Source organism: Chrysochloris asiatica, unplaced genomic scaffold (genome assembly GCF_000296735.1).
Source record: "Chrysochloris asiatica unplaced genomic scaffold, ChrAsi1.0 scaffold00201, whole genome shotgun sequence".
Lineage (NCBI taxonomy): Eukaryota > Metazoa > Chordata > Mammalia > Afrosoricida > Chrysochloridae > Chrysochloris > Chrysochloris asiatica.
Genome location: NW_006408719.1, coordinates 4048899 through 4063865, shown reverse-complemented (window position 1 = coordinate 4063865; position 14967 = coordinate 4048899). Strand labels below are relative to the sequence as shown.

General features: G+C 35.6%; 1 pseudogene; it reads left to right on the top strand.

Moving 5' to 3' along the window:
- The first annotated feature begins 494 nt into the window (after positions 1 to 494).
- Positions 495 to 14557, top strand: LOC102827461 (annotated as a pseudogene).
- The last annotated feature ends 410 nt before the right edge of the window (positions 14558 to 14967 follow it).

Here is a 14967-nt window from a genome sequence, read left to right as displayed (position 1 = left end):
TACCATGTGTAATTACACACTACCAAAGTCATAAAATGTTTCTAAGATGTATGCAGGGTTAGTAAATAATACAGTGAGATCCATATGCCTACAAGAAAGACCACCTAATAACACAGCTATTCAAATTTACATGCCAACTACTAAGATGAAGAAATTGAGTATTTTTACACACTTCTGCAGTCTAAAATTGATGAAATATGCACTCAAGATGCAGTAAAAATTACTGGTGATTGAAATTTGAAAATTGGATGCAAAGATGGATCAGAAGTTGGAAAACCTTGGATCCACAATCAACACCTATAGAAGTAGTAGTCAAGAAATCTTTGGGCAAATCTGCATCAGAAAACCTCTTTAAAGTGTTAAAATGCAAAGATGTCACTGAGTACTAAGGTGAACTTGACTGAAGCCAGGATAGTTTCAACTGCCTCAAATGCATGTGAAAGCTCAACAATAATTAAGGAAGATTGAAGAAGAATTTATGTATGTGAATTAAGATGTTGGCAAAGAATATTGAATATACATTGGGCTACCAAAGAAACAAATGTGATTTGGAAAATGTACAGTCAGAACTCTCCTTAAAAGTGAGGATGGTAAGACTTTTTCACACATATTTTTAACATGTTGGCCATGTTATCAGGAGGGAATCACCCCTGCAAAAGGACATCATAATTGATAAAGTAGAGACTCAGAGACATTAACACATTTGCTTTGTATCACATTTTATTTTTGCATTGTTGATGGGTATTTAGATTGTTTTGGCTATTGTGAATAGTGTTGCAATGAACATTTGTGTACAAGATTCTTTTTGAGTGTCTGCTTTAAAATATTTTGTACAGACAAGTTGGAGTGGAAATTCTGGGACAAATGGCAGATCTATTTTTAGATTTTCGAGTGTACTCCATAGTTTTCCACAATGGCTTTACCATTTTGCATTTGCACCAGCAAAGGGTTGTTGCTGTTGTTGTTAAGTGTTGTTGATTCGTTTTGATTCATAGTGAACTTGTATAGGGTTCCAAGAAGTGGCAGGTGGATTTGAACCACCAACTTTTCTATTGGTGCTTATCATGCAGTAATTCCTCTCACATCCTGATGTTGTTTGATTTTCTGTTTAATATTCTTTCTTTTTATAGTTTCTATTTTATCCATCATAGTTTAGGTAAGTTCTAGTGTAGCACTGTAGGATAAGTACTGGACTGCTAACCACAAGATTGGCAGTCTAAATGCACCAGCTGCCCCTCAGAAGGTTACTATGAGTCATAATGGACTCAATAGCACTCAATAAGGACAATAGTGGGAGTAAGGTGGCATATAATTGTGATTTAGATTGCCATCTCTCTGGGAGCTAATGACATTGAGCACCTTTCCATGTGTTTGGTGACTCTTTGAATATTATCTGTGGTAAAATGTATATTGAAGTCCTTTGCCCATTTTATAATGTGTTTATTTTTCTTTTGCTGTAAAATTGTTGAAATTATATATCTATTTTGGTCATGATATCCTTGTTGAAAATGAGTTTTCTGAAGATATTCTACCCGTTGGTCTTTTAACTTTGGTAAAGTCTTTTAATGAACAAAAGATATAAATCTTGTGATGGCCTATTTTATTAGGTTTTCTATTGCAGTTTGTGCTTTTGTTATTATGTTGAAAGCTAGGACTGACAGCTTTGCCTCTAATTCTAAGAGTTTTGTGATTTCAATTTGCACATTTAGGTCTTAATTTTAAATTTGTTTTTTTTATATGATGTGAAACATGAATCCTGATTATTTTCTGCATGTGAAAATTCACTTTTCCCATCATGATTTATTGAAAAGATTCTTTTCCCTTTGAATGGATTTAACATTCTTGAAAAAAACCACTTGAACATAGATGTGTGGGTTAATTTATTAACTCTCAATCCTATACCATTAGTCTACATTTTTATTGCTGTTTCAAAATAAGGTTGTTTTGGTTAATGTAACTGTATGATGTTGTTGTTATATGTCTTTTAGTCAATTCTGACTTATACTGACTGACACTATGTACAAAAGACGAAAATATTTCTTGGTCCTGTACAATCCACAATCATTGCCGTATTTTAGCCCACTATAACAGCCACTATGTCAGTTCACCTAGTTGTGTGTCTTCCTCTTTTTTGCTGACCCTCTATGCTACAAATCATGATATCCTTCACTAAGGACTGATGCCTCCAGACAACCTGTTTAGATTACATGAGATAAACTCTTGTCACTATTAAATTTAAGGGACATCATGGCTGTGTTTCTTGAAAGTCAAATTTGTTTTTTCTCCTGATAGTTCCTGGTTTATTCAATATTTTTCATCTATACCATATTTCAGAAGCACCAATATTTATTTGATAGCTGTCTAGTACTTTTAAAATCAGAAAGTACGAGTGCTTCTACTTTGTTCTATTCAACATTGTTTCAGCTATTTGAGGCTTATGTCATTCATTTAAAATTAAAAGACTTGTTTTCTATTTCTGTAAAGAAGTCTGTTGGAATCATGATCAGGATTATGTTGAATCTATAGACATCTTTGGGTAGTACTGACATTTTAACAATAACATTTATTCCACTCCGTGGACATGGGATGATTTTTCATTTAATTAAGTCTTTTTTAATCTCTTTCAGCAGTATTTTATAGTTTTCACTGTATATCAACTCCCTCATTAGATTTGTTCCTAAAGTATTTAATTGTCTTTGTTGTTGTTGTTAGGTGCCATCAAAGCGGTACCCACTCATAGCCACCCTATGCACAACAGAACAAAACACTGTCCGATCCTAGGCCAACCTCAAAATTGTTGCCACACTTAAGCCCATTAATGCTGCCACTTTCCCAATTCATCTCGCAGGGGGTCTTCCTCTTTTTTTCTGACCCTTCATCTGACCAAACATGATACCGTTCTCCAGCAACTGGTCCCTCCTGACAAAATGTCCAAAGTATGAGAGACAAACTTTGGCCATCCTCCAAGGAGAACTCCGACTGCACTTCTTCCAACACAGATCTGTTTGTTCTTTTGGCAGCCCATTGCATTTTCACTATTTTCCTCCAACACCATAACTCAAAAGCATAAATTCTTCTAGGGTCTTCCTTATTCACAGTGTTTAGTTCTGTTGTGCATAGGGTCACTATGAGTCAGTACTAACTCGATGGCACCTAACAACAACAATGAGGTTATTGAAAATACCATTGCATGGGTCACGGACACCTTAGTCCTCAAGCTGACATCTATGCTCTTCAACACTTCAAAAAGGTCTTGTGCAGCAGATTTCCCTAATGCAATACGTTGTTTGATTTCTTGACTGCTGCGTCCATGAATGTTAATAGTTGATCCTAGAATAATGAAGTCCTTGACAACTTCAATCATTTTTCCGTTGATAAGAATGTTTTTTATTGGTCCAGTGGTGAGGAATTTTTTTTTTTAATTTACATTGACATGCAATCCATACTGAAGGCTGTGCTTTTTGATCTTCATCAGTAAACATTTTAACGGGATGTGGAAATCATCAGACAATATTTCATATCCCACGCAAGTAAAGTTTTACTAAAAGTAATACAGAAATGGCTGCAAGCACACATTGACAGAGAACTTCCAGAGGTTCAAGCCAGATTCAGAAGAGGATGTGGAATGAGGGATGTCATTACTAATGTCTGATGGATCTTGGCTGAAATCAGAGAAAGATGTTTACCTGTGCTTTATTGAGTACGTAAAGGCAGTTGATTGTGTGGGTCATGACAAGCCATGGACAACATTGCGAAGTATGAGTATTCCTGAACACTTAATTGTGCTCATGAGGAATCTGTACGTGGACCAAGAAGTAGTTGTTCAAACAGAACATGGGACATTGAATGGTTTAAAATGAAGAAAGGTGTGCAACAGGGGTGTATTCTTTCACCATGCTTCTTCAACTTGCTTGTTTTAGATGCTATTATAAATATAATTGTTTCCCTAATTTTCACTTCATTTATGATTCCCTATTACTGGTGTATAGAAATGCAAAATCATTCAACTTTACTTGCTCCATGGGTTAGATATCCCACTGCTTTGTCTCATGCTCTGGTTCTTTGTACTGTTGCTGCTGTTCCTCTCTCAGTCCTCTGCAATCCCCTCATGTCACAGCTTTCTGACCCTGGGTTGAGGAGCTTCAAAAATAGGGATCTTGGGTTCCAAAGGGGGCACTACATTCATGAATGTTTCTTCTTAATGGTAGTGAGCATCTCAGTTCTTGATGAGAGGACTCATTTTATACACATTAAATTTCCAAGATTTTACGATCACAATTAACTCTGTAAAATGCTAACAATTGAATCATTTAATTCTATCAGAATTTTCTACCACTTTCTCCTACCCAGACACATGCAGCAGGGCAAAAACTTCTGATGGGAGTTACAAACATAAGAGCCTATTTGAAGTAATTTAATGCTATGCAAGAAGATTTTATAAAAGTATATAATATTTAATATAAATGTTAGGGGGTCAGAAAGCTTGTGTTTCTATCACTGTTTTGGCACTTTGTAGTTGAATTATTTTGAAGGATTTAATTCATTTGTATCATCCCAGTTTTCTCATCTGTAAAATATGAAAAGTAATATTACCCATCTTTTAGAATTGTTGTTGGGGTTAACGAATCTGAGAATGCAAATAATTTAGACAGATGAGATGAGGATAAGATTCTTATGATTCAATAGCGAGTAACTGTTATAACTAAATGCGATTCTCACAACTGTAAAGGTAAAAGTTTTGTAACATAAAGGGGGGACTGATTAATCTTGAATTGCAGGAAGAGAAGACACTAGGACCATAAAGAGAGAAGAGCATGAGCGGATCATGGTACCCTAACCAGGGAAGCAGTGACACCAGAGATGGATGCAGAGATGATGAAATGGAAGATACAGCAACTAAGGACTCTAGACTCATGGAAAGAGAAAGGCTGTGTGCTGGAAAACAGGAGGAAGTCTTATAAAATGTGCCCTTTGGTTGTTTAAATGAGTAAATATTCCTGAGTGTTTTTGTGTGCCTAAAAAAACAAAAACCAGAGAGTATAGAAAGAAATGCTGTTGAATGATGATGCTTGGAGGGGATTGTAATCATTGCATTGAAAAGAAATACTATAGAATGAGTACAAAACCAATATTATCACATGTAAACTATCATTCAATTCCCAATAAAAGCTTTTTTAAAAAAAAATCTTTATGGAAGCAGAACCATTGATATTGCTTGAATGATACCGTTATACATTTTCTGTGTTTGTGTTCTCTGAGTACACAAAAGATTAGGAATAGTAGAAAGACAAAGAACAAAACCTAAAATGGGACTCTATATTTTTCTTGGATGCTCCATAAAGTGAGTAATTAATTGGCAGATAACTAATTTATGACCTCACTCAAGCAATAGGAACACATTTTTTAAAGAGGTAGAAATTATGTGCTCTAATTATGTGGTGCTAGAGGATAAGAACTTGAACTTAAAGTCAGTTTAAAGTTCAAGGTTGGTAGTTCAAACTTATCAGCCACTCCTTGGAGACCCTGTACAAGGTAGCTGTGAGTTGCAACCAACTCGATGGCACTTAACAACAACAACAAAATATATTAACGGAGCACTGGTGATGCTGTAGAGTAATCACTGGACTGCTAACTGCAAGGCCGACAGTTTAAAGTCATGAACTGCTCCTCGGGAGAAAGATGAGGTTTTCTTTCTTGTCCTATAAAGGTTTACGGCCTCAGAAACCCTACACCAGGTCACTATTAGTCAGAAACAACTGATAGTACCTAACAACAATAGCAACAACTCTTTTAAACATATAAAAAGAATAAATATTCAGCATACTCAGACATGGCAATTGAAGAGATATAGTTTATTTGAATGAAAAAATAAACTCAAAAAGTTGGTGCTGGGAAATGAATTTCTACACTTCTATGCTGGACTGCAAAGCTATTTGGACTGTAAAGCTGGCAGTTCAAGCTCACAAACTGCTCCTCAGACACCCTATACATGGTAGTTATGGGTTGGAACTGACTCCATGACACTTAACAGCAACAAAAACAGCAACAGTCTTAGAAACCCTACACAAGGTCAGTATGAGTTGGAACTGACTCCACAGCACTTAACAGAAACAACAACTATAGTATCTTAGATATAAACTGATATCCTGTTCATAGTAACAGAAATTGGAGTATAATTTTATAATAATGTTCATGAATTTTGTTGATCAATAAATCTACTGTAATAATAAATTATTTGATATAGGGAATGGCATTTAAAGTTGTCAAAAGTCTAATACTAATGATAAAAAAAATAAGACAAAGAAGTCACTTAAAGAACCTACATTTCTAAGTTGCCTACAACATCTGAACATTAATGAAATGGTTGGGCAGCTTCTCTCTAAAGGATTTTTTTTTTAACTGGGGGGAGGGAATAGGGAGACAGTTGTAATGAAGGATGAATATTGCCCACACAATTCTGTAAAATTATAGTTATTTTTATCCCCCCTGCAAACACCTCACACAGCTTTATACAGTCCATGCCACAAGATATACTGAGCAAACATCTGACACATTAGTTAAGAGGCCTTCCATTTTTCTTTGACAGTTCATGATAATGAAATTTAATTGTGGAAGAAGCAGAATAATTTTAGCTGAATGTCATTTGGTTCATTCAAACAGGGACTCGGGGACATTTTTAACAAAGGTTTTGAAACTTCTTTTGAAATCAAGAAGCTGCAATGCACAGATAAGAGAAGAGGTCTGAGGATCCTCTATCAGAAATTTCAAGGTTTTTTCCCATCTCTTTTTTCACATTAGCTGTTAATTATCCAGAAAGGCACATAATAGTGCAGAAATGACAGAAGCCAACAAAGGTTTACCTAAGATATGTAAATTTTCAATGATCCGCAAGGTGCAACAGAAAAGCTTTCTACAACACAATTATTTATGCCAGTTCAGTTTGCTTTTAGGTAGCACTGATGGCCTGCTACAGAGCAGCTTCTTATCACAGGCCCAGCACATTAACTTCCACAAGTCACTAAGAAAATGTCGGGGAAAAGGTTACTTAAAAGACTAGTGGTTGCCCCTTATTTGGAAACTGTTTTTTTTTTTTTTTAATCAGTATTTTAATGATCAGGCTGTCAAATTAAACATTTAATTTTCTCTTTACATTTGAACATACTGTAACTATTGGATACTTTCCAGTTTGAATATGGATCATACATATAGATATAGATAGATAGATAGATATGTTGTTAACTGCCATCGAGTTGGTTCGACCGATAGTGACCCTGTATAGAGTTTCCAAAGAACGATTGGTGAGCTTGAACCTCCAACCTTGTGGTTAAAACCGAGCTTGCAGTCCATTGTATTAATCCGCAGCACCACAACAGAAAAATTAGATTTTAACATTTTGCTCATGCAATTCAGTGACATTAATTATGTTCATCATGTATTGCAACCATCACCACTGTCTTCAATTTATTTAAGAAGATTTAAATAAATGAAAAGATTTAGCAAAGTGCTTGTTATAAAGAAAAAAACCCTATAACTAACACTAGTAATATAAAATAATAAAAACGGGAGCAATTTATTTAATGAGTACTCAAACATTACTTCATCCATCCTCACAAGTAAGATGTGTGTTATTTGCCCAACAAAAAGAGATTTAGGATTTAAACTCCAATTTGGAATATAAAAATTGTGTTATTGAATTTTTCTGAGTCTCTTTTTGTGTCTGAAGTATGTTCTCTAAGTCACTGGATTATAACATTTATGATATGAATATCTGCTAAATAAATGACTCTATGCCAGATCCTATAACTTAACTCTCTCTAAAATTCCCTTGTTTCTACTCTGTCTAGCTGCTCCAATTGAGTGTTCCATTAATTTTCTCTCCACAATCAATGGAGTCTTTCTATGGTGTTATAGACTGGTATGGTGATATAGAATAAGCACTGGACCAAAAGGTCAGTTTGAACTGTAAGGTCAGTGGCTCAAACACACTAGTCACTTCTCAGAAACCATATAAAAGTCACTATGAGTTGAAACTGACTCAAAAACACTTAATAGCAACATCAGCCTTAACTTTTCCTTGTGGTGCTGTATCTTTCCTCAGTTCAGTTATTATATGGCCAGCCTCTTAAAACCTCAGACTTGACCTGATCTTTGAAGTCTCTCCCCTTGAGTTCTATCCTCATATATTGCCAAACATCCAATATTCCTCAGCCTTGTATGTATCGTCCAAATATTTATAAGAAATATATTTGATTCCCAAGAGATATTTAAAATACTTCTTTGAATATATTTTTGCATTAATATATTACTCACCCTAGTATGAACCCTCTGCACTAGCCCTCCTATGAGGTGGGCACTGCTGTACAAATCTGACGCTCAGTTTAAGAAACATTGTGTAATGGTGCCTCAATATGTTTTGCCAAAACAGATTATTCACATAAAAAATATTTAATTTAATTTATTCTCACTTGTGTCCTCAAATATCACCAGATCTTAAAAACAAAAAAAACAAAAAAAACACCAAGTGGTTCTAAGGGAAACTGTCAAAGAATTAACTTTTAACTTTTGACTAAGATTTAAAACCAACATCAGCTACATAGATACTTACACAATGCAGTAATATTTGAGGATATACGTTCTCCAGTGTCATTCATCTTACTTAAAATTTACTTTGGTCATTCTAATATGGTTGAGTAAGAGGGGATAAAAATGATCAATTTAAATCAATTAAATGTTTACAGGTAAAATAAGTGAAGTTAATAATGCCAAATATAGTACATAACACATGCAAAATTTCCATGTATTTGAATTGGCCCTGCCATAATTGTGGCAATGTAAGATAAGCACGGGACTGCAAGGTCAGTTTGAACTGCAAGGTTGACAGTTTAAACTCACCAGCCCCACTTCGGAAACCTTAGACAGAGTCGCTATGAGCCAGAAATGGCTCAATGGCACTTAACAACAATGACAATTCATTGCAGAAGTCATGATAAGAATGTGTTTGTGTGTGTGTAAAGTTTTATTATATAAAGAAGACCATAGATAGAAACAGAAGTGGTTACATGACCCAAGGGAAGATGGAATCATGACTCATACTATAATTAAGTAAGCCAATTATATTAAATGTGTCAAATTCCTGAATTTAGACTGCAGGGAAAAAAAAAAGTATTGGTGTGTTGGAAGCACAAAATCAGTTCCCAGAGAAAATAAGAACTCTATCATAGAAATAGCAAAGTCACAAAGGAATGAGACCAGAAAGTGATGAAGCAAATAGTCCTTGTACAACTGTTATGGTACCTGACATTTCACTTCCAGTTTCATTTCATATTGATTCTGATATCAAACTGCCTTCTTAAATTAGTCTCAGTGACTTTCTAGGAACTTGAGAGATTTTAAAAACATACATAAACCAAGGTGATTTTATCTGGTGGAAAAATGTTCTATATTTGAACCAATATATATTGATTTTTGCTTTATAACAGTGTCTCCTTCCATTTTGCCAGTTACTATTTACCATCCATTCTGACTCGAGGCAACCCCATTTGTGTTAGAGTGAAACTATGCTCCTTCTGGTTTTCAATGATTGGAGTTTTAAAATTAAATCTGAAGTGTTTAGCAGTCAAACATGTTAAACCATGTGCACCATCCAGGAAATCCCTCTTTTATTCAAATATTCTATGAATGACATACTATTAAATCCAAGGCTTGTCTCTCTTTGAAACAATAACTGTGAAATAGAGAAAACTCATAAGATGGTTTAATTATTTATATAAAATGTTCTTATCAAACAGTTATCTGTTCTTTCTATGTGGTAGAACCAATTAAAATGATGATTATTATAAATTCCTAGAATATAGGGTCTCAAGAGCTCATAATTATGTAGAATATGAACTTCTTAAAATGTCTGAAGGACAAGATGTTGCTATAGGGAAAAACTTGTCTTGCGTTTCTCAACTACTATTAATACAATTCCAGTGAAGCCATATTGTTGTCATCTATATAGAATATTTTAATAATTTCTAATAAAATGTTATTTTATATTTCTACATGTTTTGAGTTTAATAGACTCTATGACAGTGGATTTTAATTTTCTTTTGTTTTTAATTCAAAGCAACTTCTCCTGCATATCTCTTTGAATATAAAAAGAACAAAATAAAATGAACCCATATTGCCAGTATCAGAAACTAAGTACAGATAATCCAAGGGTTATAAAGAAGATCTGTTCCTAACTGTGTCTTTAAGTAGAATTTGTATGTCTGTTGGAATGGGTATATGCCATTAATATTTGCGGCACTGTGGGTTAATGCGCCAGACTGCAAAGTCATTTGAACTGCAAGGTCGGTGGTTCAAGCTTACCAGCTGCTCCTTGGAAACCCTATACAGGGTCGCTATGGGTCAGAATCGACTCCATGGCACTTAACAACAACAACAACAACATGGTGTGGCTGGAGTCCTTGTGTGCTGCTGTGGGTTAATGTGCTTTACTGAAAGGTCCAACCCAAGGTCTTTGGTTGAAGCTCACCAGCTACTCTTTGGAAACCCTGTGCAGGGTTGCTATGGGTCGTAAAAGACTCAATGACACTTAACAGCAGCAACAATGGTGTGACACGGTAGGATCAGGACTGGACTTCAAACCACAAGGTAAACAGTTCAAACCCACCAGCTACTCTTCAGAAACTCTATAAAGGGTCGTTATCATTCAGAACCTACTTGATGGCACTTTATAACAACAGCATAGTACAAGAAAAGGCTGAAGCCTTTTCAAAGATGTAAAGCTTGACAAGCAGCAAGTTAAGGCGATTATGAAGAACAATTTATGGCACTTAGAAACAACAGGCTTGGCTCAATAATTTGAAAATGTGGGCAAATTTACATATTAAATGGCAAATAGCTCAAAGGTTCTTAATATTCTGTAAGTCAATATTCTTAGTGTTCTTAACACTAAGTCTGCCTGTGATGATGCAGCATAGACTGGCCCCTTTTTAAAATCGTTTAAAACTCAGTTAACTAGAAACTTTAATGAAACAAAATTGTGCAAGGCAACCTTTTCTTTAAAGTGATATCAGATTATGGATAAAATTTATGCTAAACTTTTAGTCAGAACTTTATTTTGCTTATTTCTGTTCAACATTCTACAAAATTAAACACAAATATATACAATATAATATGGCCTTTTTTTCCCTATCAGGAAGTAATGTTATTTTTAAGTTCTGTCTAGTCAATTCTGACACGTAGTTTACAAGAAGCAGCTGGTAGGTTTGAACTGCCAATCTTGTGCTTCATAGTCCAGTGCTGATCCTACAGTGTCACACAAGGAGGTATAGATTTCAAATAATGCAACATGTCATCAATCATAATTTGTTACAAAAAAAACCTGTCTATTCATTATTTTGTCTGATATAAAAATGAATATTCAACAATATGACTCAAAGCTTTTGGGCCTATTAGTTGTGATTTATAGTCTAAAGTATGACGTGATAAATTTGATTTTGTGTGATGTTACTAGCTTGCTTGCTTGTTGCTGTTGTTAGGTGACTTTGAGTTGGTAATGACTCATAACAACTTTATGCAGAACAAAACAAACCACTGCTTGGTCCTGTGCCAATCTCATAATTGTTGCTATGCTTTAACCCATTGCTGCTGCCAAGTGGGCCAATTCTTCTCATTGGGGGGGGGTGTCTTCTTTTTTTTCACTGACCCTCCATTTTATCAAGCATGATGTTTTTCTCTAGGGACAGGTCCCTCCTGAAAATAAGTCTGAAGCACAAGAAACGAAGTCTGGTCATGCTGGCTTTTAAGGAGCATTCTGGCTGTACTTCTACTACAGCTTTATTTGTTCTCCTGGCAATCCCTGGTAATTTTAATATTCTCATCTAACACCATAATTCAAACTCCAACATTCTGAAGATCATAATACTTCTATGATCTTCCTTATTCATTGTCCAACTTTCACATACTTATAAGTCTACTGGAAATATCATAGCTTGGGTCAGGTGCACCTTAGTCCTCAAACTGACATCTTTGCTCTTGAACACTTTAATGAGGTCGTGGGAAGCAAATTCCCTAACACCATATGTGGTTTTATATCTTAACTGTTGCTTCCAAGAGTGTTGGTGGTTCATCCAAGCAAAACAATGTCTTTGACAACATCAATGTTTTGTCCATTTATCTTGATGTTATTTATTGGATCACTGGTGAAGATTTTTGTTTTCTTTGTATTGAGGTACAACTCAATACAAATTAATAACTTGTTTAAGTCCTCTTTGCTTTCAGCAAGCAACGTTGTATCATCTGCATATTGCTAGTTGTTAATAAGTCTTCCTCTAATCTTTATGCCACAATCTTCTTCATAGAACCCAGCTTCTTGGATTATTTGCTCAGCATACAGATTGAATAAGTATGGTAAATACAATACAACCCTGGTGCAAATCTTTGCTAATTTTGAATCATTCAGTGTCCCTTTATTCTATCTGAACAACTACTTTACTATGTTTATGAATGTGGGTACAATTACACTAGCAGAGTGTTTTGTATACAGCAGGTACTTAACCAATACTTGCTGAATGAATGAAGTTATTACCTTCTTTGTTCCTTAAAGGTCATGTCTACTACTCTACTTTTTGGGGTCAGTGACACATGTAGAAAACAAGTCCTCCAAATACAGTTCCCTAGATTGCATTCCATGGAGAATTTATCTCAATAAAGACTAAGGACAGTGACAAAAGAAGTTTAGTCAAAAATCTTAAACTTTGTAGGAAACATTCACTCAAATCAAGTCAAAAGAGGAAAATAATAAGAATATGGATGCTACCAAATGTTTGCCAGCTGTCCTTTTTTCATTAGAATTGAAGCTCTGGATATTTTAAATGTTTAAATACTGTGTCATGTAGAATAACCACAAGGTTGGCAGTTCAAATCCACCAGACAATCCTTGGAAACTATACAGGGTCTCTATGAGTTGAAACCAACTCAGTGGCACTTAACAGAAAAACTACACTAACTGAAAGTTTGACCATTTGAACAAACTCAGAGGTGTGTCTTTTGAGGCACCCCTAAATTGATTCAAACTGCAATGGGTTTGATTTTGGTTTGTTACATTAAAAACTGACTGCTAAGGGTTGACACGGATGGACAACTTAGACATTGGCTACCCAAAATGGGAGAGCTACAAAAGCATAAAGTGACTTGCTTACAAGCTTTCAAGAGGGAGCCTAGATTCAGAGGGTACAGGGGAAGGTAGAATCTCGACTAAGTGGTTTCCAACCTGTCTGGATGGGGCTGGAGAAAGGAAATGGGGATAAGACTCTTGTGGTTCAATAGTGAATAATTGCTATCAGGACTGATTGTGAGTGGTGCGAATGTAAAAGTAGACATTTTGTAACAAAAGGATGGGAATGGTTGATCTTGAAGTCCAGGAGCAGTGGACCTTGGGACTATCAAGGTAGAAGAGCAGAGTGCAGGACACTATCTAGAGAAGCCGTGAGATAGTGACACCAGAGATAGAGGCAGAGACAATGACATGAAGAGATGGAGCAGCTGGGGACTCTGGACTAAGGGAAGGATAGAAGCTGTGTGCTAATGGCCAGGGGTCAGGCTTGCAGGGTGTACCCTTTGGTGTTTGAATGGTTATACATTCCTGAGTGCTTCAGTGTACATCCAAAACAAACAAACAAACAAAAACACAGAAGAAATGAAACACACACACACACAATGCCTGCTAGTACAGATTTCTGTTAGAATGACATAGAATGGGCTAAAGAGTTAAATGTTGACGTCATTGGTGTCAGCTTCCAAGTGGTAAGTGGCTGTATCGATCCTGAGATCTCCATGCAAGCAATCGCCAATGGATGCCACTGTGTATTTGGCATAGGAGCTGAAGTTGGTTTCAGCATGTATCTGATATATATTGGTGTTGGGCTTTCTGGATCTAAGGATGTGAAACTTAAATGTGAATATAACACCAATGTAATCAATCCAGCATTGGACAAATATTTCCTATCAGATTGTGGAGTGAAAATCATCACTGAACCCGACAGATACTATGTTCTATCTGCTTTCACCTTTTGCTGTTAATATCATTGTCAAGAAACTTTTGTATTAAATGAACAGACAGGCTCTGATGATGTAGATGAATCAAGTGAACAAATCTTTATGTATTATGTGAATGATGGAATATATGGATCATTTAGCTGCATCATTTTATGATCATGCACATGTAAAGCCCCTTCTGCAAAATAGACCCAAATTAGATGAGAATTATTAATCATCTAGCGGATGTAGACCAACGTGTGATGGCCTTGAATGGATTGTTGAGCACTGTGACTTGCCAAAATGCATGTGGGTGATTGGGTGTTGTTTGGAAACATGGGTGCTTATACTGTTGCTGCTATTTCTACTTTCAATGAGTTCCAGAGACCAACTAACTATGTACTATGTGATGTCTGGGCTGACATGATAACTTATGCAGCAAATCAGGAACTACAAGTCCCCATTAGAAGTCCAGGAGCAGGATATCAGCACCCTACCTTTGCCTTGTGCTTGGAAAAGTGGACTTAAATGATATCTAACAACTTATGCTTAACTGTGAGTTCGGCTTGAGTTAACTTAATTACTGCTATGTTTGAAATGTCTTTATAAAAGTAGGGTTGGTGCAGATGCACCAATAAGGAGGACTAAGAGATGGGGGTCACACTTAATTGTGTTCCTATGGAAACTATTTGAATATTTATTTTTATTCACTTTTCAAACATACTATTAAAAAACATGCACCCAGCTGCTAAGGCAACATTTGTCACTTATCTGTTTGCAGAATGAATCAAATGCTTAGTGTTGTGACCGTTTAAAGGTAAAGTATCTTGAAATAATTGAAAAAAGTAATTAAAAATTAATTAAATTAAAAACAAAAAACCTTGCTTTTGAGTCTATTTCTATTCAGAAGCACATCATAGGAGCAAACTGTCTGGTTACAGC